The 25,615-nt window shown below is 41.8% G+C and overlaps 1 pseudogene; it reads left to right on the top strand.

The window, feature by feature from the left end:
- LOC138415468 (dnaJ homolog subfamily A member 2-like) overlaps positions 1-13,543 on the top strand; it is a 29,439-nt pseudogene extending 15,896 nt beyond the window's left edge.
- The last annotated feature ends 12,072 nt before the right edge of the window (positions 13,544-25,615 follow it).

The raw sequence follows: 25,615 nt of genomic DNA, 5'->3' as shown, positions 1-25,615 counted from the left end.
TTTCTAAAAAATTAAAGAGGAGAGAACACTTTCAAACTCATTTTACAAGGCCAGCATTACCCTGATACCAAGGCCCGACAAGAACCCTATAAGAAAGTTATAGCCAATATCCTTCATGAACATAGATGCAAGAACCCTCAACAAAATACTAGCAGATGAATTCAACAGCACATTAAAAGGATCAAACACTATGATCAAGTAGGATTTATCCCTGCAAGCATGAGTCAACATAAGCAAATTAGTAAATGTGATGTTCTGCATTAACATAATAAAGGATAAAAACCATATAATCACCTTAATAGATGCCAAAAAGGCATTTAACAAAATTCAAAATCCTCTCACGATTCAAAACTCTCCACAAATTGAGTATAGAAGAAAGTACCTCAACATAAGAAGGCCATCTATGACAAATCCACTAACATCACACTCAGTAATAAAAAGTTGACAACTTTTCCTCTAAGGTAAAAAACATGACAAAGATACCCACTCTCATAACTGCTATTCAACATTACACTGGAAGACTTAGTTGGATCAGTTAGGCAAGAAAAATAAATAAAAGGCATCCACATCAGAAAAGAAGTTAAATTCTCTCTAATTGTAGTTGACAGGAACTTATCTATAGAAATACCTAAAGACACCACTAAAGCACTATTAAAACTAATGAAAGAATTCAGTATAGTTGCAGGATATAAAATTAACATGCAAAAATCAGTTTCATTTCTATATACTAACAAGGAACTATCAAAAAGGAAATTAAGAAAACAGTCCAATTTATAATAGCACCAGAAAGAATAAAATACAAGGAGGTGAAATATTTGTACACTGAAAACTATCAGACACTGATGAGACAAATTGAAAAAGATGCCAATAAATGGAAAGATATCTCATATTCACGAATTAGAAGAATTAATATTGTTAACATGTTCATACTACCCAAAATGATCTACAGATTCAATGTAGTCCATCAAAATTTCAATGGAATTTTCACAGAAATATAAAAAAGAAATTCTAAAATACATATGGAACCACAAAAAACCCTGACTAGTCAAGGCAACCTTGAGAAAGAAGAACAAACCTGGAGACGTAACACTTTCTGACTTCAAACTACACTGTAAGGCTATAGTAATCAGAACAGTATGATACTGGCATAAAAACAGACACACAGACCAATGGAACAGAATACAGAGCCCAGAAATAAATCCACACATATACGGCCAACTAATCTTTGACAAGAGCATCAAGAATATATAACGTATATTAGAAAAGGATAATCTCTTCAATAAATAGTGTTGGGGAAATTGGATATCCACACGCAACAGAATGCATTGGGCCCTATGTTACACATATGCAAAAAATAATTCAAAATGGATTAGATTTCAATGTAAAACCTGAGGGATTTCCCTGGAAGTCCAGTGGTTAAGACTCCACACTTCCTCTGCAGGAGGTATGGATTTGATCCCTGGCAGCAGCAGCAGGAAACTAAGATTTTGCATGCCATGCAGTGCAGCCAAAAAGAAAATAAAAGTAAAACGTGAAACCATAAAACTCCTAGAAGAAAACACAGGGGGAAAACTCCTTGACATTGGTTTTGGCAATAATTTTTTGTGTGTAACACCAAAAGCACAGGCAACAAAAGCAAAAATAAATAAATGGGACTATGTCAAAGTAAAAACAAGCCAAGTAACATACAGCAAAGTGAGTGAACCATCAACAAAATGAAAAGGCAACCTATGGACTGAGAGTAGATATTTGCAAACCATATATCTGATAAGAAGTTAATATCCAAAATACACAAAGAACTCATAGCAAAAAAATAAAAATAACTGCATTAAAAGGACCTGAGATGACATTTTTTCAAAGAAGGCATACAAATGGCCAACAGGTATATGAAAAGGTGCTGTTGCTGCTGCTAAGTCGCTTCAGTTGTGTCCAACTCTGTGCAACCCCACAGACGGCAGCCCACCAGGCTCTGCCGTCCCTGGGATTCTCCAGGCAAGAACACTGGAGTGGGTTGCCATTTCCTTCTCCAATACATTAAAGAGAAAAGTGAAAGTGAAGTTGCTCAGTCGTGCCCGACTCTTAGCGACCCCATGGACTATAGCCCACCAGGCTCCTCCGTCCATGGGATTTTCCAGGTGCAAGAGTACTGGAGTGGGGTGCCATTGCCTTCTCCAGAAAAGGTGCTAAACATCACTAACCATCAGAGAAATGTAAATCAAAACCACAGTGAAATATCACCTCACATCAATTAAGATGGCTAACCTGGCTGCTATTAAAAAGATAAGAGACAAATAGGGTTGGTGAAGATGTGGACAAGGGAACCCTTGTACATTGCTGATAGAAATGTCAATTTGGATCACCGTTATGGAAAAAAGTAATGAGGTTTTTCAAAAAAAATAGAACTGCTGTATGATCCAGCAATCCCACTTCTGGGTATACATCCAAAGGAAATGGAATCAGTATGTTGAAGAGATGTCTTCATCCTCATGTTTGTTGCAGTATTATTTACAATAGCCAAGATATGGAAACAGCCTAGGAATTCCCTGGTGGCCCAGTGGTTAGGACTCCATGCTTTCACTGCCAAGACATGGATGCACCGACAGATGAACGGAGAAAGAAATTGTGACTCACACAGGAATATTATTCAGCTGTTAAAAAAGAGATTGTGCCATGTGCAACAACATGGATGAATCTGAAGGACATCATGCTAAGTGAAATAAACCAGACACAGAAAGACAAATGCTATGTGATCTCCATATATGTGGAATCTAAAAAAGTTGAACTCATAGAAACAAACGGTAGAATGGTGGTTGCTAAGCACTGAGATATAGAGGCTATGGGGCAATATTGGTTGAAAGGCACAAAATTTTGGCCAGAAGATGAATAAGTTCAGGGAAACTAGTATGTATCATCGTGGTCTTGTTGTTGTTCAGTCACTAAGTCATGTCCGTGACCCCAGGGACTGCGGCACACCAGGCTCCCCTGTCCTTCACTATCTCCTAAAGTTTGTTCACATTCATGTCCATTGAGTCAGTGATGCTATCTAACCACCTCCTCTTCTGCTGCTCCTTCTCCTTTCACCTTCAATCTTTCCCAGCATCAGGGTCTTTTCCAATAAGTCAATTCTTCACATCAGGTGGCCAAAGTATTGGAGCTTCAGCTTCAGCATCAGTCCTTCCAATATATATTCAGGATTGATTTCCTATAGGATTGACTGGTTTGATCTCTTTGCAGTTCAAAGGACTCCCAAGAGTCTTCTTCAATACCACAACTTTTAAAGCATCAATTCTTCTGCACTCAGCCTTCTTTATGGTCCAGCTCTCACATCCATACCTGACTACTGGTAAAACCATAGCTTTGACTATATGGAAATGGGAATACCTGACCACCTTACCTGTCTCCTGAGAAAAATGTATGGGGGTCAAGAAGCAATAGTTAAAATAGGACATAGAATAGCTGAGTGGTTCGAAATTGGGAAAGGAGTATGACAAGGCTGTATATTGTCATTTTGCTTATTTAACTTATATGCAGAGTGTGCACGAGTGAATGTGTGCTTAATTGCTTCAGTCGTGTTCAACTCTGCAATTCTTTGTAGTCTGCCAGGCTCCTCTGTTGGAGAAAGCAATGGCAACCCACTCCAGTACTCTTGCCTGGAAAATCCATGGACAGAGGAGCCTGGTAGGCTGCAGTCCATGGGGTCGCTAAGAGTCGGACACGATTGAGTGACTTCACTTTCACTTTTCACTTTCATGCGTTAGAGAAGGAAATGGCAACCCACTCCAGTGTTCTTGCTTGGACAATCCCAGGGACAGGGAAGCCTTGTGGGCTGACATCTATGGGGTCACACAGAGTCAGACACGACTGAAGCGACTTAGCAGCAGCAGCAGCAGGCTCCTCTGTCCATGGGATTCTCCAGGCAAGAATACTGGAGTGGGTTGCCATGCCCACCTTCAGGGGAACTTTCCAACTCAGGGATTGAGTTCGCATCTCCTGCACCTTCTGCATTGCAGGCGGATCCTTTGCCCACTGAGCCACCTGGGAAACCCCTATATGCAGAGTATATCGTGCAAAATGTCTGACTGGATGAATCACAAGCTGGAACTAAGATTGTCAGGGGAAATATCAATAACCTCAGATATGCAGATGGTACCACCCTAATGGCAGAAAGTGAAGAAGAACCAAAGAGTCTCTTGATGAGGGAAAGAAGAGAGTAAAAAAGCTGGCTTGAAACTCAACACTAAGAAAAAACTAAGATCATGGCATCCAGTCCCATCACTTCATGGCAAAGTGGAAGCAGTGACAGATTTTATTTCCTTGGGCTCCAAAATTACTGCAGATGGTGACTGCCCCCATGAAATTAAAAGACACTCCTTGGAAGGAAAGCTATGACAAACCTTGACTGCATATTAAAAAGCAGAGATATAAATTTGCCAACAAAGGTCCATCAGTTCAGTTCAGTTCAGTCACTCAGTCATGTTTGACTCTTTGTGACCCCATGAATTGCAGCATGCCAGGCCTCCCTGTCCATCACCGTCTCCCGGAGTTCACTCAAACTCATGCCCATTGAGTCGGTGATGCCATCCAGCCATCTCATCCTCGGTCGTCCTCTTTTCCTTCTGCCCCCAATCCCTCCCAGCATCAGAGTCTTTTCCAATGAGTCAACTCTTCGCATGAGATGGCCAAAGTACTGGAGTTTCACCTTTAGCATCATTTCTTCCAAAGAAATCCCAGGGCTGATCTCCTTTAGAATGGACTGGTTGGATCTTCTTGCAGTCCAAGGGACTCTCAAGAGTCTTCTCCAACACCACAGCTCAAAAGCATCAATTCTTCAGCGCTCAGCTTTCTTCACAGTCCAACTCTCGCATCCATACATGACCACAGGAAAAACCATAGCCTTGACTAAACGGACCTTTGTTGGCAAAGTAATGTCTCTGCTTTTCAATATGCCATCTAGGTTGGTCATAACTTTTCTTCCAAGGAGTAAGCGTCTTTTAATTTCATGGCTGCAGTCACCATCTGCAGTGATTTTGGAGCCCAAAAAGATAGTCTGATACTGTTTCCATTGTTTCCCCATCTATTTCCCATGAGGTGATGGGACCAGATGCCATGATCTTCGTTTTCTGAATGTTGAGCTTTAAGCCAACATTTTCACTCTCCTCTTTCACTTTCATCAAGAGGCTTTTTAGTTCCTCTTCACTTTCTTATATATTTGGTATTTGCTGAATGAGTAGATACTAAGTGTTCTCACCACAAAACAAAAGCAAATAAGATTATGTGAGGTGATGGATGTATTAATTAACTTGATTGTGGTAATAATTTCATAATGTATACGTGTATTAAATCATTACATTGGCCTTAAAAAAAAGTCACATTGTACAACCTAAATACATACAAGTTTTGTCAATCATACATCAATAAAGCTGGGTGGAATGAAATAATATATGTCTACATTATTTGATTATTGTAAAATATTACACACATGCTTTTTCATCATCATCACTTTTCTCCATTCTTGGTGATTTCCTCTGACCTCTCTAGTTCAGAGTGTTCAGCTAAATAAAACACTTGCTAGTTCAATAGGAGTTTATGAGCCACTGTTCTAGGCACTATGAAAATAAAGACAAAGTGGTCTTTGCCTTCAAGGTAATCAGAGGGCTATAATGCTCTAGACTAAAAGCCATAATAGAGGCTCCTGCAGAGAATACTCTAGGAATACAGTTGTAAAATTTCCAATTCAGATGGCATGGAAGAGGCGACAGTGGGGCTGAGTATTAGAGGATGCATAAGCATTATCCAAACAGAAGAAGGTAGGAGGACATTCTAGGTAGAGATAAAACATGCAAAGACATGAAGTTTAGTCAGAACAAAGGTATTTTGAATTCAAAAAGTCACTGTTTCATCAAAGGACATAAACAGAGTGAAAGGCAATCCACAGAATGGACGAAAATATTTACAAATCTTATATCTGAGAAGGGGTTAATATCCAGAATGTATAAAGAACTCTTACAATTCAACAACAAAAAATAAACAACTCTATTACAAATAGGCAGAGGACTTGAATAGACATTTCTCTAAAGAAGATATACAAAGAGCCAATAAGCATATGAAAGGATGTCCAGCATCACTAATCATTAAGGAAAAGTAATTTAAACCACAATGAGAAACCACATCACATCCATTAGAATAGCTACCATCAAAGAAAAAAGAGAAAGAAAGAAAGAAAGAAAGAAAGAAAAGAAAAGAAGCATTGGTGAGGATGTAAAGAAATGAAAACCCTTGCGCATTGTTGGTAAGAAGTGAGCAGCTGCTGGGGAAAGCAGTATAAAGGTTCCCCTCAAAATTATATAAATTATCATACAACCCAGCAATTCCGCTTCTGGGTATATACTCTAAAGAATTCAAATAAAGGCTTCAAAAGATACTTCTGCACTCATGTTCATAGCAGCACTATTCAAAATAGCATAAAGGTAGAAGCAACTCAAGTGTCCATCAACAGGTGAATAAATAAATATGATATAAACACACAGTGGAATATAATTCAGCCTTAAAAAGGATGCAAAATCTACATTTCCCACACTACAACATGGATGAATTTTGAGGACATTATGCTAAGTGAAATAAGCCAGTCATAAAAATGACAAACACTGTATGATTTCACTTACATGAAGTATCCAGAGTAGTCAAATTCATAGAGGTAGACGATGGAATGGTGCTTATCATGGGCTGGAGAAAAAGAGAATGAGGAGTGATTATTTAATGGATACAGAGTTTCAGTTTTTCAAGATGAAAAGAGTTCTAGAATTGTTTGCACCAAAGTGAATGCGCTTAACACTTGTGTTCTGTACACTCAAAAATTATTAAAATTGTAAATTTTATGTGATATGTATTATATTGTATCATATTAATACAATAATTGTATTACACCACAATTTTTTGCAAAAGACATTTGGGGAAAGTTAAAGGAGTTTGTAAGGACTGGGTATTATTGCTAACTTTTTAAAGTGTGACAATTGTTTATATAGGACAATATTTTTTATTCTTGGGAAATGCATACTAAAAAATTTAAGGGAGAAGTGCAACCTATTTTGAAATTCATGAATGGAAAGATAGATGTATAAATAAAAAGTTATATAAAACCAACCTGATAAAATGATAACCCGTGGATTCAGGTAGATGTACAGTGTTCATTGTACTATTCTTTCAATATTTTCTCAATATTTGAAAATTTGTATAATAAAATTTTGGGGGGAAAAAATTTCTTAATTGCTTTATGAAGGTGGAAATAATAACCAAGTCATCACACATGCAGAAAATAGTTAGATGTTTCAGTAGGAGTTAACTCTGGGTATGACTGGCCCCAAAAAGTCAACAAAACAAAAAATAATCACAAGCTGTATTAACAGAAATATAGTACTCATAGTCTGACTCTGGGCAAGTATTTATCCTCTACAAGTCTCAGTTTCATCATGTACGAAATAGGAAAAGAATTAAATGATACACTGAGTGTTAAGAGCTTGAAACATAAGTGAATATTCAACAAGTCTCCATAAGTAGCTGTTAGGATTGCAAGAATAAGGAAAATGCGACATTCCTAATGGACTTCTGTGCTGGTGGCGCTATGCTCTGCGGCCGGTGTGGTCAAAGCATATTCCTCTGGTTTCTTGGGTAATATTGTCATATCATATAATGAGCTGCTGAAGGATAACAGGGTTTCACCTGGAGTAGGAAAGACTGAGGTAGGGAAGGCATTATGACTGTCTTCTGAGAGCTAAAGGATTAAGCCCTAGGAGCAAAGGGAGAAAGTTCATTAAAACAAAGCTCATGTTAAATAACGTTTGAAGAGAAAACTGTGTCAGGAAGTTGTTAGCTCCCTGACTCTGGTGATGGGTGAGTTGCAATCAGAGGCTGGACAACCACTTGATGAAAACATTGTCATGAAAACGAGATTGGGCCAAATAATCTTCATGGTCCGTTCCAATTCAGGGAGTCTAAGATGCTCTTAAAACATCGCACCTGGAACTGAATGATGCCTTAGAGGTGAGATATGAGACAAATACCCTCCTTACTAAAGTTATTGTTACTTAAATCTTGAAGATCTCTATGTTATGTGAAGAAGAGAGAAAACTCAAAATTAAATATATTTGTTATATCTGTCTGTTGTTAATATTACGTCATCTATGCCAAATGTTCGATCTACTCATCTTTACTCTTGTATTCATTCACTTATCTTTTCAGTATTTCATATTTATTTATAAGATATGTCTCCCCCCGCCAGGTATTAAGGATACAAAAATGAACAGACATAAGAACAAGAAATATATGCAATGTAAGGGCCCAATGGTGGAATTAAGAGACATGGGCAGAGCAGATAAGGACAGAGATTCACTCTGGCTGTGGATGGTGGGAAGTCTTCCTTGAACTATTTGAGCTGCATCTTGGAAGATGAATGAGGTTTTCCAGATGTAAAATTAGTAGAAAATCATTCAGGCAAATGGCAGAGCTTATTAGAAGTCAGAATAGAAAAGAATACCATGTTTTGGAGGGAAATGTAACCAGGTAAGACCTGGTAAGGTCTCAAAGATATATAAAAGGCCAAGAACATTAGTAATATGTATCGCAATTCTAAAAGGAAAGAGACTTAAACACCCTGCTTTCTCTTTCTTCTCTTCTCATTTTTCGAGATCCCCTCATAAAACCCAGTATCTATTCATTCTTTAAACTGGTGACCTCATATTTTCACAATGTAAGTTTTAAGAATTTTCTTGCCTCCCAGCTATCCTTATATTTTAAGAGAATTTGAAGCTGTAGAAATCTGGAATTAGTCTCTTCCTGGTAGTACATTTCAGATTATTAATTCCTCAGAATACACCTTACCTCCTCCTTACTTCTTTTGTTTGGATTGTCTTGGATTTCCCATCAGAACCCTCTTTGCAAGCTTGTTATGTGTGGAGCACTCTTAGATTCCCTTAATGTTGCCTCCAATTAATCGAAATTCCTTTTCCCTCCATTGCTTTAGCTAACAAGCAGTGCTGATGATGGGAAAGATGAAACTGAAAGCTGAAGAGGCTCATGAAGCCTTAACTTGACCTATAAAAGAATTCCAGCATGATCCCTGAGAAAACCTGTATGCAGGTCAAGAAGCAACAGGTAGAACCAGACATGGAACAATGGACTGGTTCAAAATCAGGAAAGGACTGTGTCAAGACTGTATATTGTCACCCTGCTTATTTAACTTACATGAAGAGTACATCAAGCAAAATGCCGGGCTGGATGAAGCACAAGCTGGAATCAAGATTGCCGGGCAAAATATCAATGACCTCAGATATGCAGATGACACCACCCTTAAGGCAGAAAGCGAATAGGAACTAAAGAACCTCTTGATGAAGGTGAAAGAGGAGAATGAAAAAGCTGGCTTAAAACTCAACATTCAGAAAACTAAGATCATGGCATGCAGTCCCATCACTTCATGGCAAATAGATGGGGAAACAGTGGAAACAGTGTCAGACTTTATTTTGGGGGGCTCCAAAATCACTGTAGATGGTGACTGCAGCCATGAAATTAAAAGATGCTTCCTCCTTGGAAGAAAAGCTATGACCAATCTAGACAGCATGTTAAAAAACAGTGATATTACTTTGCTATTGATGCTTTTCAACTGTGGTGTTGGAGAAGACTCTTGAGAGTCCCTTGGACTGCAGAGAGATCCAACCAGTCCATCCTAAAGGAGATCAGTCCTGAGTGTTCATTGGAGGGATTGATGTTGAAGCTGAAACTCCAATACTTTGGCCACCTGATGCGAACAGCTGACTCATGGAAAAGACCCTGACACTGGGAAAGATTGAAGGCAGGAGGAGAAGGGGACAACAGAGGATGAGATGGTTGGATAGCATCACCGACTTGATGGACATGCGTTTGGGTAAACTCTGGGAGTTGGTAATGGACACGGAGGCCTGGCATGCTGCAGTCCATGGGACCCCAAAAAGTCAGACATGATTGAGCAACTGAGCAACAATCATGATCCCAATATGGGTTCAGTCAGTTCAGTCGCTCAGTCTGACTCTTTGTGACTCCATGGACTGTAGCATGCCAGGCTTCCCTGTCCTTTACCATCTCCCAAAGCTTGCTCAAACTCATGTCCATAGAGTCAGTGATGCCATCCAACCATTTCATCCTCTGTCGTCCCCTTCTCCTCCTGCCTTCAATCCTTCCCAGCGTCAGGGTCTTTTCCAATGAGTCAGCTCTTTGTATCAGGTAGCCAAAGTATTGGAGTTTCAGCTTCAACATCAGTCCCTCCAATGAACACTCAGGACTGATCTCCTTTAGGATGGACTGGCTGGATCTCCCTGCAGTCCAAGGGACTCTCAAGAGTCTTCTCCAACACCACAGTTCAAAAGCATCAATTCTTCAGCACTCAGCTTTCTTTATAGTCCAATTCTCATATCCATACACGACTACTGGAAAAACCATAGCTTTGACTGTATGGACCTTTGTTGGCAAAGTAATGTCTCTGCTTTTTAATATGCTGTCTAGGTTGGTTATAACTTTTCTTCCAAGGAGGAAGCATCTTTTAATTTCATGGCTGCAATCACCATCTGCAGTGATTTTGGAGCCCCCCAAAATAAAGTCTGACACTGTTTCCACTGTTTCCACATCTATTTCCCATGAAGTGATGGGACCAGATGCCATGATCTTAGTTTTCTGAATGTTGAGTTTTAAGCCAACTTTTCACTCTCCTCTTTCAGTGTCATCAGGAGGGTCTTTAGTTCTTCTTTGCTTTCTGCCATAAGGGTGGTATCATCTGCATATCTGAGGTTATTGATATTTCTCCTGGAAGTATTGATTCCAGCTTGTGCTTCCTCCAGCCAAGTGTTTCTCATGATGTAGTCTGCATATAAGTTAAGTAAGCAGGGTTAAATAAGCATATGTTAAATATACAGCCTTGATGCACTCCTTTTCCTATTTGGAACCAGTCTGTTGTTCCATGTCCAGTTCTAACTGTTGCTTCCTGATGTGCATACAGATTTCTCAAGAGGCACGTCAGGTGGTCTGGTATTCCCATCTCTTTCAGAATTTTCCACAGTGTGTGGTGATCCACACAGTCAAAGGCTTTGGAATAGTCAATAAAGCAGAAGTAGATGTTTTTCTGGAATGCTCTTGCTTTTTTGATGATCCAATGGATGTTGGCAATTTGATCTCTGGTTCCTCTGCCTTTTCTAAATCCACCTTGAACATCTGAAAGTTCATGGTTCACGTACTGTTGAAGCCTAACTTGGAGAATTTTGAGCATTACTTTACTAGCGTGTGAGATGAGTGCAATTGTGCAGTAGTTTGAGCATTCTTTGGCATCGCCTTTCTTTGGGATTGGAATGAAAACTGACCTTTTCCAGTCCTGTGACTGCTGAGTTGTCCAAATTTGCTGGCATAATGGGTGCAGCACTTTCACAGCATCATCTTTTAGGATTTGAAATAGCTCAATTGGAATTCCATCACTTCCACTAGCTTTGTTGGTAGTGATGCTGTCTAAGGCCAACTTGACTTTGCATTCCAGGACGTCTGGCTCTAGGTGAGTGATCACACCATCGTGATTATCTGGGTTGTGATGATCTTTTTTGTATAGTTCTTCTGTGTATTCTTGCCACATATTCTTCTTAATATCTTCTGCTTCTGTTAGGTCCATACCATTTCTGTCCTTTATTGAGCCCATCTCTGCATGAAGTGTTCCCTTGGTATCTTTAATTTTCTTGGAGAGATCTCTAGTCCTTCTCATTCTATTGTTTTCCTCTATTTCTTTGCACTGATCACTTAGGAAGGCTTTCTTCTCTCTCCTTGCTACTCTTTGGAACTCTGCATTCCAATGGATTATTCAGTTTTAATCCTGTTTTTGTCTCTGTAGTGTTGGAGAAGACTCTTGAGAGTCCCTTGGACTGCAAGGAGATCCCACCAGTCGGTTCTGAAGGAGATCAGCCCTGGGATTTCTTTGGAAGGACTGATGCTAAAGCTGAAACTCCAGTACTTTGGCCACCTCATGTGAAGAGTTAACTCATTGGAAAAGACTCTGATGCTGGGAGGGATTGGGGGTAGGGGGCAGGAGGAGAAGGGGACGACAGAGGATGAGATGGCTGGACGGCATCACAGACTCGATGGACGTGAGTCTGAGTGAACTCCGGGAGTTGGTGATGGACAGGGAGGCCTGGCGTGCTGCGATTCATGGGGTCGCAAAGAGTCGGACATGACTGAGCGACTGAACTGAACTGAGTTTCAGTACAGAACTGCTGAGAGAAAGAACTGTAATTCCCCCCATTACTACTATTTAATGATTTCAGCAAAAATTGATACTCCCTTTGGTCAAGGGGTTGAGAGTGACTGTCTGCAAAGAAGAAAATATGGCGTGCCTGCTCGCTGTCTGCGCCCACACCTCCGCTGCTGCTTAGGGCCCGGCTTCGCTCCTCTTGCTGCTCCGCCTTCTTGCCTGTGAGCTGCACGGCGGCCGCCAAGGCGAATGTGGCCGACAGGAAACTGTACATCCAGGGCGTCCCGCGTGGCGCCAGTGAGAACGAACTGAAGAAGGCATATAGAAAGTTAGACAAAGAATACCATCCTGATAAGAGTCCAAATGCTGGTGACAAATTCAAAGAAATAAGTTTTTCATATGCTGCTGCTGCTAACTCGCTTCAGTCGTGTCCGACTCTGTGCAACCCCATAGAGGGCAGCCCACCAGGCTCCCCCGTCCCTGGGATTCTCCAGGCAAGAACACTGGAGTGGGTTGCCATTTCCTTCTCCAATGCGTAAAAGTGAAAAGTGAAAGTGAAGTTGCTCAGTCGTGTCCGACTCTTCGCTACCCCATGGATGGCAGCCCACCAGGCTCCTCCGTCCATGGGATTTTCCAGGCAAGAGTACTGGAGTGGGGTGCCATTGCCTTCTCCGGTTTTTCATATGAAGTACTATCAAATCCTGAGAAGCAGGAACTATATGACGGATATGGAGAACAAGGTCTTCGGGAAGGTAGTGGTGGAAGTGGTGGCATGGGTATTTTCTCTCATTTTTGGTGGAGGCTTATTTGGCTTCATGGTCAATCAGAGCAGAAGTCGAAATGGCAGAAGAAGAGGAGGGGACATGATGCATCCGCTCAAAGTATTTTTAGAAGACCTGTGTAATGGCAAGACAACCAGACTACACCTTAGCAAGAACGCACTCTGCGGTGGCGCGCAGTGGCCAAGGTGAGAGTGTGGAGCTAGCTATTCAGAAGGGTAGTGCTGGTCTGGGTCGAGGTGTACACATCATGATCAAACAGCTGGCTCCAGGAATGGTACAGCAGATGCAGTCTGTGTGTTTGGACTGTAATGGAGATGGAGAGGTAATTAATGAAAAGGACTATTGTAAAAAATGTGAAGGGAAGAAGATGACTAAAGAAGTCAAGATTCTTGAAGTCCACATAGACAAAGGCCTAAAACATGGACAGAGAATTTACATTTACTGGGGAAGCAGAGCAGGCCCCAGGAGTGGACCCAGGAGACGTTGTTCTTTTGCTACAAAAGAAAGAACATGAGGTGTTCCAGAGAGATGGGAATGATTTCCACATGACATATAAGATAGGACTTGTTAAAGCTCTGTGTGGATTTCAGTTCACATTTAAGCACCTTGATGGACATCAGATTGTGGTAAAATAACCCCCTGGCAAAGTAATCAAACCAGGATGTGTTCTTATAGTTCAAGGTGAAGGAATGCCACAATATCATAATCCCTTTGAAAAAGGTGATCTTTACATAAAGTTTGATGTGCAGTTTTCCTGAAAACAACTGGATCGACCTAGACAAGCTTTCTGAATTAGAAGATTTTCTATCATCTAGACCAGAAGTTCTAAGTATTATTGGAGACAGAGAGAAGGTAGAGCTTCAAGAATTTGATAGCACTCAGGACTCAGGAGGTGGTCAGAGGCCTGACGCCTATAATGATAGCTCTGATGAAGAAAGCAGTAGCCATCACGGACCAGGAGTGCAATGTGCCCATCAGTAAACTCTGCAAACAAATTGCATGGGTGGATTTTCTTTCCACATTGGCCTGGTTTGTTTTCCGCAATCCAGCTGGAGCATCTGGTCAACCCAGATGAACAGATGGACATCTGTTGGTCTATGTGTAACTTTTTAAATTGGTATAGTATCTACAGAGTATATAATTTAAACTAACCACAAAGCTTTACATCTTTATCTCGACTGTTCTATAGCAGAATAAAACACTTGAAACAAGACTCCCTTTCACACATGGGTTATAAATTTCAGTCCTGATATCTGTGCTTGATTTTTATCAGTTTTGTGTAGATTTTGTGTTTCATATTTTAAATTCAAATCCCACTTTGTAAAGTTTCTATATAGTTTGTCCTGAAGCTTTGTGTTTGGCTGTATCTGCATAAGCTGCTACAAATAGAATAATTTCATAGGCTGTATCTATCATTTAGATGCATGAGAAAATGGACTTTGCACACAATGGGTTTGGAGCTGACTGGGAACAATGGAAAAAATATCATTAGCTGAGCTGTGGTTGTAAAGTTTTGGGCAGGGGTGTGTTTCTTTTTCTTTCTTATTTGTACCATCTTGTGAAAGGTTTCTGGAACTGAATAATAAAAAGCAGTTGGTGTTTATTAAAAAAAGAAAAAAACATGGCATGCTTGGAGTCCCTTCGCTTGTGAAATTACCAAGACTGATTATTTCAGCATGGTTGTCTCCAAGCCAGCTTCAACACAAGAAAAAAGGACTGGTAAGATGCCTTCCCCTGAACAGTTTAATTTGTTTGACACATCTCATTGGTAAAAGCTCAGGTGAAGGGATACTGAAGCCGAACGAGGGCTGGGATCTCTAAATATGTTGAAAATGTTATCTGTTCTTTCTCAAATATGTCTCTCCCCTTCAGGTATTTGCTCTGTGATAGCCTTTTCCCTTGGCAGCCGTTGAGTCTCTGTGCCTCGTATTTCAAAACTGATAAGGAAAGGCGAGACCCTCCTGTGTTGCGGGGCACCTGGGGAAGAGAGGCCATATGTAACTTGGGCTGTGTAGCCTCACAGCCAGTGCTCGCCCACCTCCCCCTAGTTGTGCAGGCCTCACTTGGCTAGACAGCAGAAGGTAACAGAGAAGGAGAAAATAAATGGGCTTTCTCTGAAGGACTCACACATGCACTCTCTACTGATCTCCTTATCTGCACACTTGGCAAATTCTTTACAACATCTGATCAAGGAAGGGCTTTTTTTGATGTTTCTACGTGTTCTAGATTTACTGCCCTGCTGCTGGGATATGGTGAGATGCCCTTATCAGGAGCCTCTTCAGAGCCTTTTCCAGATGGCTTGCAAAGTCTGTGTATTTTTAAATAAACATCAAACTAGTCCTGGAATGTGGCTTCTCTGGGGCTAAAGCAACATTTGCATAAAGCAGGAGAGTAGATGCCAGACCCTAATCCAACTGTATCCCTTCTCTCTCCCCTTCCTGTCTCACCCTAGACTTCCCATCAAGTTAATTCTGCTGTCAGAACCATTCCGTTAGTCCTCAGGATCAGGACTGAGCTACAGGAGGGGAAGCTCCTCATGGCCTCCAGGCTTCTGCCTTTCTAGCTGCCTTGAGCCTGACTCTGTTGGCCAGTGCTGGGAGGCTCACAGGTGGAAGGAGTTGGAGATTTTGATCTGCTTATTACTCAAAGGCTTCAAAGCTCTGATCTATATGTCTACCATGATCAAGATCTCCAACAGAGTGGAGGAGGGGGGCAGGAGAGGTGTAGGGGGAGGCAGAGTCACGTGAAAGCAGACACTGGGCAAAAAAGCTGAAAACCCCCACTTCTTATCCATCCTTGTATCACAACTCCCAGTACCTAGAAAGTCATAGCATTCACATACCCATCATAATGGGTTCTCAATGAGAATCTCTTCCCAAATTCATGTTAATAGTCCCCTTCCCATTGTTCTCAGGCTTGCAGTAATATGCCAAACCTGAACCCTTCAACATCAAGGTCAATTACGTTCAAAGTGCCTACATATTTCCAAACTTGGAGAAGACACCCCCACAAGTGGAAGATTCCTGAAGCAAAACCTCCCATAATGGACAAGCCCTCAGACCATAGGGGTTTTCATAGAATCCAGGAGTCAACCAATATGTGACTTGGACTCTATCTGCAGGAATTCTTGATCTTTAAGGGTTATACCCACACATATATATGCACACACACACACTCCCTAGTTAAACCTGGTCATCTTGAATATTGGGGTAGTCTGCTTCATTTCTCTTCTTCTACAGGAAAAAAGCAGTGTTTCAGACTCTATAAACAACAACTGGTGGTCTGAGAGCTAAGGCAGGGTTAAGAGCAGGATGCGGTGGAAGACAGGCTGACATCCTAAATGCATTGCATCCAGATATGTGGTCTTACATATAAATTCTAGAGGGTCAGAGGCAGAAAAAGGAAATGATATGTTGCTTTTCAGATATGTGATCTTGGGTACATTACTTATTTTCTCTGAGCCTTGGGCTCTTCATATGTGAGAACAATGATCATACTAACCTCCCAGAGATGAGATGAGACATAAAGGCTAATAGCCAAGTGTTATATAAATGTCAATAACAACAACAATGATAACAAAAATAATAACAGCTGCCACGAAGAAGGGAAGTAGGGAAAAGCATTGCGAAAGAAGTAGCGTTCCCTGGATAGCAGAGCTGGAGAAGCTGCCTTAGCCCAGGTAAATATGCACTTCCTTCTCTGGAGATAAGAGGGCTGCTCCTTCTCACCTTCCACATTGTTTCTCTACTCTAATGCTCCTTTCTCTTCTCACAAATTACACAGACTCAGCTCAGCAAATGTTTGTTCCCCACAATGGCTACCAATCTGGCCACTTCCTCACCAAACTTGGGGATTTGTGTGGATCATAGTATCAGTGACTAATGCAGCCCTAGAGGTCAAGTAGATGGACATAGTTTGAAAGAGAGAAAGGGTTCCTCCCATTTCTCACCAGCCTGCTCCACTGTCTTTCCCTGCTCAAGCTATCCTATCTGTACCAACAGAAATATAGTGCCTAGATCGAGGGATATAAGTTTCCACTCTACTTAGACCTGGTCTAATCACACTTTATATTTTCTGTTCAATTCTAGACACTTTGTTTTGTAGAAAATATTAACTAAGGAAGAAAAAGCAGGATGAGGAAAGATCTGGAAATCAGGTCTTCGGAGAAACAAATTAAGGAACTGGAAATGTATATTACTCAAGGGGTATACATGACAGCTCCCTTCAAATATTTGGAGACATAGCCTGTGGAAAAGCAATTAAGAGCTGTGGGTTGCCTCCAGAAGGGAGCAAAGGAGTAAGCTCAATGCATGCAAGTCCTAAGGAGACAAACTCCTATTCCATATAAAGGAGTATTTTCTAGTATATAAAGCAGTTCAGAATCAGGGGAATCTCCCTTATAAATTGTGATCTTCCCATTGCAAGTGGTGCCAACTCCAGAATATGGTAGTGAAGATTGAATGAGGGTGTAAAGGATAAAGTCTTTACATTCCTTCCATATCCAAGCTTTTTGTTGTCCTTTTGCCCACTTTCATTTGTCCCACTTTCATTCTCTTTCTCAGATGGGCATCAGTGAGTTTGAAATAAGCAAGGAATTCCCAGCAGTTCTCAGCTTCAGCAGTGATATATCTTGGAAAACTTACTCACCTAAGGAGAAACAAAAGACTCTTGGATTATATTCAGGAAGTGTGTGGGGAAAGAGAGAAGGGAACAGATTCCATATCTCTCTATGAGCTAAGAAGCAGCTAGATGGCCATCAAAATATCCAAAGGCAATGCTGATTTGAAAGCTGGGTTAGTAGTTAATGGTATCTCATTATTGGGAAGGTGTTTCTCTCTACATCTGCCAGTTCAGTTCAGTGGCTCAGTCATGTCTGACTCTGCAACCCTATGGACTGCAGCACTCCAGGCCTCCCTGTACATTGCCAACTCCTGGAGCTTACTCAAACTCATGTCCATAGAGTCAGTGATACCATCCAACCATCTCATCCTCTGTCATCCCCTTCTTCTTCTGCCCTCAATCTTTCCCAGCATCAGGGTCTTTCCAAATGAGTCAGTTCTTCGCATCAGGTGGCCAAAGTATTGGAGTTTCAGCTTCAGCATCAGTCCTTTCAATGAATATTCAGGAGTGATTTCCTTTAGGATGGACTGGTTGGATCTCCCTGCCGACCCAGGGACTCTCAAGAGTTCTCCAACACTACAGTTCAAAAGCATCAATTCTTCGGCGCTCAGCTTTCTTTAAAGTCCAACTCTCACATCCATACATGACTAGATGGATGACATGACATCCATACATCCATGGCTTTGACTAGGTGGACCTTTGTTGGCAAAGTAGTGTCTCTGTTTTTAATATGCTGTCTAGGTTGGTTATAACTTTTCTTCCAAGGACTAAGCATCTTTTAATTTCATGGCTGCAATCACCATCTGCAGAGATTTTGGAGCCCAAAAAAATAAAGTCTGTCACTGTTTCCAGATCTATTTGCCATGAAGTGATGGGACCAGATGCCATGATCTTCGTTTTCTGAATGTTGAGTTTTAACCCAACTTTTTCACTCTCCTCTTTCACTTTTATCAAGAGGCTCTTTAGTTCTTCTTCGCTTTCTACCATAAGGATGGTGTCATCTGCATATCTGAGGTTATTGATATTTCTCCCAGCAATCTTGATTCCAGCTTGTGCTTCTCCCAGCCCAGCGTTTCTCATGATGTACTCTGCATATAAGTTAAATAGGCAGGGTGACAATATACAGCCTTGATGTACTCCTTTCCCTATTTGGAACCAGTCTGTTGTTCCATGTCCAGTTCTAACTATTGCTTCCTGACATGCATACAGATTTCTCAAGAGGCACGTCAGGTGGTCTGGTATTCCCATCTCTTTCAGAATTTTCCACAGTGTGTGGTGATCCACACAGTCAAAGGCTTTGGAATAGTCAATAAAGCAGAAGTAGATGTTTTTCTGGAACACTCTTGCTTTTTCGATGATCCAACGGATGTTGGCAATTTGATCTCTGGTTCCTCTGCCTTTTCTAAATCCACCTTGAACATCTGGAAGTTCATGGTTCACATACTGTTGAAGCCTAACTTGGAGAATTTTGAGCATTACTTTACTAGTGTGTGAGATGAGTGCAATTGTTTGGTAGTTTGAGCATTCTTTGGTATTGCCTTTGTTTGGGATTGGAATGAAAACTGACCTTTTCCAGTCCTGTGGCCACTGCTGAGTTGTCCAAATTTGCTGGCATATTGAGTGCAGCACTTTCACAGCATCATCTTTTAGGATTTGAAATAGCTCAGCTGGAATTCCATCACCTCCATTAGCTTTGTTCTTAGTGATGTTTCCTAAGGCCGACTTGACTTCGTATTCCAGGATGTCTGGGTGAGTGATCATTCCATCATGATTATCTGGGTCATGATGATCTTTTTTGCATAGTTCTTCTGTGTATTCTTGCCACCTTTTCTTAATGTCTTCTGCTTCTGTTAGGTCCATACCATTTCTGTCCTTTATTGAGCCCGTCTTTGCATGAAATGTTCCCTTGGTATCTCTAATTTTCTTGAAGAGATCTCTCGTCTTTCCCATTCTGTTGTTTTCCTCTATTTCTTTGCACTGATCACTGAGGAAGGCTTTCTTATCTCTCCTTGCTATTCTTTGGAACTCTGCATTCAAATGGGTATATCTTTCCTTTTCTCCTTTGCTTTTTACTTCTTTTCACAGTTATTTGTAAGGCCTCCTCAGACAGCCATTCTGCTCTTTTTCATTTCCTTTTCTTGGGGATGGTCTTGCTCCCTGTCTCCTGTACGATGTCACGAACCTCCATCCATAGTTCTTCAGGCACTCTGTCTATCAGATCTAATCCCTTGAATCTATTTCTCACTTCCACTGTATAATCGTAAGGGATTTGATTTAGATCATACCAGAATAGTCTAGTGGTTTTCCCTACTTTCTTCAATTTAAGTCTGAATTTGGCAACATCTGCCAGAGGTCTGAACAAAAACACCTCTCCCCTTTGCCTTTACAATCCCTTAAACCTTAAAAACCCTTCATTAAGCTTGCAGAATTGTGTGTGTGTGTGTGTGTGTGTGTGTGTTGGGAGGAAAGGAAAGTCCTTTCTCTCCAGGTTCATCTACATAGAAAGATTACTATTCACACATATTAGGGACCCATTAGCTTTTCTCTCTCCTTTTCCAATCAAGAGCTTTGGACCTCAAGAGAGAATGGACCTTATGATTCAGGAAACAACTCTCACTTCCAGGCTGAAATGGAAACAGGCAGTAAGGGTGCTGAGTGAGACCCATTCTGACTAAAAAAAAACTATCTATGTCTGGAGCCCTGCCTCAGTTGAAAGGAGAGGATGGAAGAGGACTCCTGACCTCAGAGAAGAATCTGAGTTATGTCTCAGCAACTGAACAAACATTTACACTTGTCACCAAAAATAAAACTGAAAACTAAACTTGAGAGTTCTGGGGAAAGAGAAAAGAGAGAGAATCCTGTCTTTTGTTTTCCAAGGGAGAAATCTGAGATTGGGAGCAGCTCAGCCCCTGGCCAATGCAGAAGATGTCAAAGCAATAAGTTTTTGTACTGATTAAATTAAATTCAAACCTAGGACCCTGTTTTTCAGAGAACCACGTGTAAGAGGGCTGGAGGGAAAGAAAGAGTAAAGCAAAACATTTTTCCAGTTTCCACATCCCTTTGACTTGGAGACAGTATTCAAAGAGAGGAATTTTTAAAAACAAATTTTTTTCTCTAGTGAAACAGAGGGAGTTTTTCATAAAGGGAGGATTCTGGAAGACACTCTGATTATTTTTGGTAGATTTATTTAACACGGTTTTGATTTTTTTTTTAATAGGATGTTGAAGAACCCAAAGCAAGGACTGATATTGGGCACTAACTGGATGCTTTTTTTTCTTTTGTTTTGTGTCTGTCTCTCTGTTCTTCATCATTACATTCTAGGGATAAGCACAAGCTCTTTTTCTTTTTTCTACTCAAGGTAGGAAGACTCAGGTAAAGTCTACTGAACTCTGGTCCAAACACCCAAATGAAAACCAGGGGGGAAAAAAGCAGCCTTCCAGATCTCTGGTACTCTGTGAAGGAGAAGTCCTGTTTGGGATTGTTTGCTTGTTTCACTTTCTCTTAATTTTTGCTTTCCCACTGAGTGCATAGCCACATGCCACCCAACGTGGAGAAATGACTCATCACTTGCCTCCTTTCTTTTCATTTCTATCCTGGGAATTCTGTAGAGATGGATTAGAGGGAAATGTTTTTAGCAAAAGGCCCTCTTCCTTTTCACCTCTATGCAGACAACTTTTCTTCAAAACTTCATTTTATACCACTTAACAGTCAAAACATAATTTCCAAAGAGTGAAGAGAAAGAGAACCTTCCCACGCAGGTCACATTACTTGTCCCTCCAGACTGCTTTCTCTAACTGTTGCAGCCAGAACTGTGTGCAGAACTGTGTACAAGGTCTGTTTGGGTGTAGTTCGGAGGCACAAGTAACAATGCTTGTTTATAGATAGGTCTGTGAATGTGTGAGAGAAGCTGGCATGTCTCTTTGGGAATGTGTCAAGGTGTGGATTTCAACAGGTTTTGAAATGTGTGGCAAGGTAAGCATGCAAACCCTTTCAAAGGTGTCTTTGTAATCCTCATCCAATGCACCCAAATCACTGAATTTGAATTGCTGAATACAGACCCCCTGCAGGATTAGGAACTTGCCTCACCCCACCCATCCTTCAGAGAAGGCGTGGCCTTCCTGCCTTCCTCTAACTCAGGGTAGTGTCCCTCCTGCCAGGCCCCAAAGATGGGGACTGAAAATTGAATTCCGAAAAACGGCCGAGTGAAGTGGAGAGACAGTGGAATAACTGGAAGTGGTGGAGGGTGGGAAGCTCGGGGCTGGAGAAGATCATGGGACAGCTCTTTCTGCCAGCTGCCATCCTGTTTCCTCACACATGCCTCGGAGGCTTTTCTTCTGCACAGCTTGATGTCCAGCTTCTGCCTCTTCGGACTCCCCAGCCCCCAAAACATTAGCTTCCAGCAAAGGCTGTGTCTGAAATGGAGAATCAGAGAACTCTGGTTAAAATTGTCAGAACCATGCCTAGGACTCTTGAACCTTTGAGTTTTTTCAGGTAACTGCTGAGGAATTCCCTCCCCCAACTCTGTTCTTCTTAGGGGGCCCTTGATCTAGAAATCTAACCCCAGAGAAGAACTCCAGGGGCTGGAGGTGATTTTGTCTTTTCCATGACACTTTTGCTTCTTTTTTCTTGCTTTAAGTTAGGTGACCAGGATCCAAATGTGTAGGGCTACGGTGGGAGTAAGCAAGAAGATGTCATTAATTCCCAGCAATTTCCAACAATGGTAACTAACCACACCAGAATGGATAATCTTCCCAAGAGTTCTGAGAAACTTCTAGTAGATAACCATTATCGCCCTTGACTTCTGTTAAGCATCAAAAGTAATGCTCCCCTCAATGTTCTCTTTCAGACCAAAACAAACCCAAGCACTCCCGTGTGTGATTTCACTTTATTGGGCCTAGAAGGGGAGGACATCCCAAACATTTTCAGAAGAGAAGACCTTGGTCAATTGGTATATAAAGGACACAGCACTCTGTGGAGTTGAGCTGAGTGATGCAGAAGAGAAAGGAAGGCTTGTTCACAGCGGAAGCACCTGCCTAGATCTCCCTCCAGAAGGACAGTTTCTTTATTTTCTATCAACATTTCTACCAATCTAAACATCCAGCTGGGCCTTCAAACCCTTGACATTTCTAAAATTGAGTCTTTTCTTGAGTTTACACTTGCTACAGTGAAGGAAACTCAAACAAAACAAACAAACAAAAACTCTATGGGTGAGCCCTGGGAGCACGCTTGTTCTGAAGCTGCAAAGGGAACTCTGTCATTAGCCTGAGATAAATACCCCTAACGCATGAACGGAAGTCGAAGAAGAAAATGCCTCCTAAGTCCCCATCCATCTGCCGTTCTACTTTCATTATTTTCGTATGAATCCATTGATCATGGTAACGCTCTTGGACTAATTTAAACGTCTAAAATGACATCATTTCAGAACACCATTCTGGGGAGTGATCGACTTCTAGACAAGAGGAATTTGCTTCAATATTCACTTGTCCAACAAATATTTGCTGAGCATGTACTATGTTCCAGGCATTGTTGAAGGCACTAGAAATGCAGCAATGAGCAAAACAGAAATCTCAGCTTTCATGCATCTTACAGTCTAAAAAGTTAGGAAGTTAGAGGCTATTTTCATAAGTGGATGCTGATAACATGCATGTCACTTCTTTATTGTCTTGGGGCTTTTAGTATCTCTGGAAAGAGAGTCCAAACTATTACAAGTTTACCAAATTTTTCTACCATTAGATGTAGTTCAGTAACACTAATAACATGGCCCTTTGCAGTTCTGGATCATGTCCCCAACCTGACAGTCCCATTTTAGCCAATCTCCATACACCCCTTCTCCAAAAAGACAATCATTTGCTGAGTCGTCTCTCCTCTGGGAGGCCCAGGCACTGGTCCAGCAAGAGTGGAGAGACCAGGGCATGACCCCACGACCGGGACCCTTCCCCCGCCCTCTGGCCTCCCTTGGACAGGCAGCTCCTCTGGGGCTGGGGGGTGGGGGGCTGCAAGCCATTCAGGGCTGAACTCTCCATGAACCAGGAAGGGAACAGGGTGGGGGCTGCCGAGTAGAGCCAGCAGGAGCTGGCTGGGGAGGCCAGGCTTCTGGGCAAACCTCTCTGGCTGAGTAAATACTGAGCTGCCTCATCTCCAAGGTGGGGGTTGAAATGGAGCTGTCAGGCCAGAGTAAACTGAAGGGAACTTTGGGGCCTCTGAGGAACAGAAGGCACATGTTTTGTGGGGCTCCCTCCCTCCTACGTTCTCCGTCCAGGCAGAAAGAGCTATAGGGTTCAGAATTGTCTAGATCCAGGCCAGTGATCTTGAGAGCTGGAGGAAACTGACTGGAGTGGGTGAGGGAGAAACAGTAATTTTAATTAGCTCTAATCTAAGCCCGTAAGCTATATACAACATGATGCTCTCCCCACCCCTCCTTACCACCCCCTACCCCGACCAAGTTTAACATTCTTTCTCACTTCTGTCTTCTATTATTAGAAGGAAAGACAAGTAAAGCTGTAGTGAGATAATGCAACTTATATTAAAGACTGGGAAAGCAGGCACAGAGAGGTTAAGTGACTGATTCAAGGACGCCCTTGGTAGAGGAAGCCCTGGTCTCCTGACTTCCTAAAAAAAGTCTTTCTTCTCTGTAGCACCTGATCTACTTATTTCCCAATGAAGAGAACGACAGTGGCCGAGAGGTCCTACTTTGAATGGAAGTCAACAGCTGCTTGAGCCATTCTGTTCTCCCAGGAATGGACATTAAATATTTTGCATCTCCAACTCCTGTTCTATAAAACAGCAAAAGATGAAGCATCTGGAATATTGTGGTTGAGTCACGTGAAGGAGGCCATGCAAGGAAGCTCACAGAGCTAGGACCGAACCATCACAAAATAAAAACTGGTACAATTGCAGGGGGTGCCACAGGCATGGACAACAGTGAGAATGTGCTCCCAGAATTATGCAGCGAGACTGTCTGGCCCAAAGTGTGTCTCATTCCGATGTTGCGCTTGCTATGAACTAGTATTCTGTGGGGCTACCCTGAGCATCTTCATTCATAACTGTTTTACGTCCCAGCAGCAAATGCCATGGTTATGGTGCCACATGAGTCTGCAGGAACGGTGCTGGAGGCTGAAGGTTAGAGAATGCCTGCTTCTAGCATACCGAGGCCAAGCACACCTCAAAAAAAAATGTCTTCTATGAATACCTAAAACAGAAAATCTCTACTGTACACTGCCAGGCAGGGTTCTAAGCATGTCTCTTGTATCTCACTTATTCAACTTCCCTCATTTTACATCTGAAGAAACAGAAGTACAGGGAAACTATTAACGGGCATAAATTCACTCACCCAGCTGATAAGAGAACCACACTGAAACTAAGGGGAACCACACTGAAAACTAAGCTACACAGAGCCCTTGCCCTCCACTGCTCTAAATTAGGAACTCAACGTGTCCGCCTTCAGGGCTTCTGACCCACCCTCCCAGCAGAGAAGGGAGAGACAGTGCTGGAGGCTCTGACAACTCTCCTCTTCTGCAGGTGAGTGGGCTGAGACCTGAAGGAAAGGGTCTTAGCCAGACCCACCTGAGTATTCTCAGCTGCTCAGAAGGGAATCCCCTCTACCTGTCCTTAGCTCCAGAACCTGTCGCTAGTCTCATCCACCATTCAGGGATCAGACAAGACACAAGTGTGAGAAGTGAAAATGTGTATGTACCCCGAAGGGTCAAGATGTACCCTGGAATTAATTAAGGACATATTCCCTTTAATAATTATAGGTGTTATCATGCCTCACATTTATTTATTAGGGACTGCTCCCTAATATGTTATACATATAAACCTATTTATTAATATCAACCCTATGAAATAGATGCTCATCTTGGAGGAAATTAAACTGGGCAAACTGCCCAAGGCCACAAGGTTGTGAGAAGCTGGGCCCACCATGTAACCTCCACTCCACCCAACCCTCTGAAGGATTTGAACCCACGTA

Source organism: Ovis canadensis, chromosome 11, assembly GCF_042477335.2.
Source record: "Ovis canadensis isolate MfBH-ARS-UI-01 breed Bighorn chromosome 11, ARS-UI_OviCan_v2, whole genome shotgun sequence".
NCBI classification, from domain to species: domain Eukaryota; kingdom Metazoa; phylum Chordata; class Mammalia; order Artiodactyla; family Bovidae; genus Ovis; species Ovis canadensis.
This window is presented reverse-complemented; position numbering and strand designations above follow the sequence as displayed.